The sequence below is a fragment of the Cebus imitator genome, unplaced genomic scaffold (genome assembly GCF_001604975.1).
Source record: "Cebus imitator isolate Cc_AM_T3 unplaced genomic scaffold, Cebus_imitator-1.0 Scaffold1884, whole genome shotgun sequence".
Classification (NCBI taxonomy): Eukaryota; Metazoa; Chordata; class Mammalia; order Primates; family Cebidae; genus Cebus; species Cebus imitator.
Window position 1 is genome coordinate 1 of NW_016109199.1, and position 1,132 is coordinate 1,132.

The 1,132-nt window shown below is 42.0% G+C and overlaps 1 non-coding gene across 1 annotated transcript; it reads right to left on the reverse strand.

Moving 5' to 3' along the window:
• Window positions 1-427: 427 nt before the first annotated feature.
• Window positions 428-534, reverse strand: LOC119469989. The gene has a single exon (XR_005198862.1). It is a non-coding gene; the product is annotated as a U6 spliceosomal RNA (small nuclear RNA).
• Between the last annotated feature and the right edge of the window lie 598 nt (window positions 535-1,132).

Consider the following 1,132-nt stretch of genomic DNA (forward strand, 5'->3'; position numbering starts at 1 on the left):
TGATCTTGGCTCATTCCAACCTCCGCCTCCTGGGTTGAAGCAATTCTTCTCCTGCGTCAGCCTCCTGAGTAGCTGGGACTACAAGGCGTGCGCCACCATGCCCGGCTGATGTTTTTGTATTTTTAGTAGAGGTGGGGTTTCACCATGTTGATCAAGCTGGTCTTGAACTCCTGACCTCATGATCCACCTGCCTTGGCCTCCCAAAGTGCTGGGATTACAGGCATGAGCCACTGCACTCAGCCACAAAATGGACTTTAAGGCAAGACATTTCTAGAAACAAGGAAATTTTGTAATGAAAAATGAGTCAATCCACTAAGAAATATGTATGCACCTAATAATAGAGCTTTAAAAACCAAAAAGCAACAGAATCAAACGGATAAAAAAAATAGATTAAGTATCCGTATTTCTTTTTTTTTCTTTTCTTTTTAAAAATATGGAACGCTTCACGAATTTGCATGTCATCCTTGCGCAGGGGACATGCTAATCCTCTCTGTATCTTTCCAATTTTAGTATATGTGCTGCCGAAGCGAGCACCTGTATTTCTTCTGTTATACACAAATTAGGGAGAGTGGGGTGTTTGATGAATATGGCATAAATTCACAGACCAACCTCCATGTTATACTTACTGGTAAAACCCTTAAAGCAGTTTTTCACTGTTACTGTACCTTGTAACCCAGTCTTAGAATTTCTGTTTCCCATCCTAGCAACTGAGCTCTGCTGGGATTTGGGGTTCTTGTTTTCCAATAGGGAATGTTACTACCAGAGGACACAGAATGGTTCCATTGAGTTGAAAGATGAGGCTACAACCCATTTGGGACTGTTGATGCCACTGAACCAACCAAGGTCACTCTGCTGACTAGAGTGCTTTGTTCTGATTACCAAGGCAAATGGGGTTATGCTATACAACGGGGGCAAGGAGGATGATGTTTGTACCTCAGGATTCTCTAGTGTCTCTTAGTACTTTTTTGTACCATATAAAGACTAATGAAAAACTGCAGTACTCAAGAAAAGGCAGATCTGTTGAGGAGTCAGATCTTTCAGGAATGAAGGTTTAGGTCACCCTGTCATGTTGAGAACCCAGACTGGCTGAGATTTTGATTGAGGTCACAAGATATGTTGCATGCATAGTGAA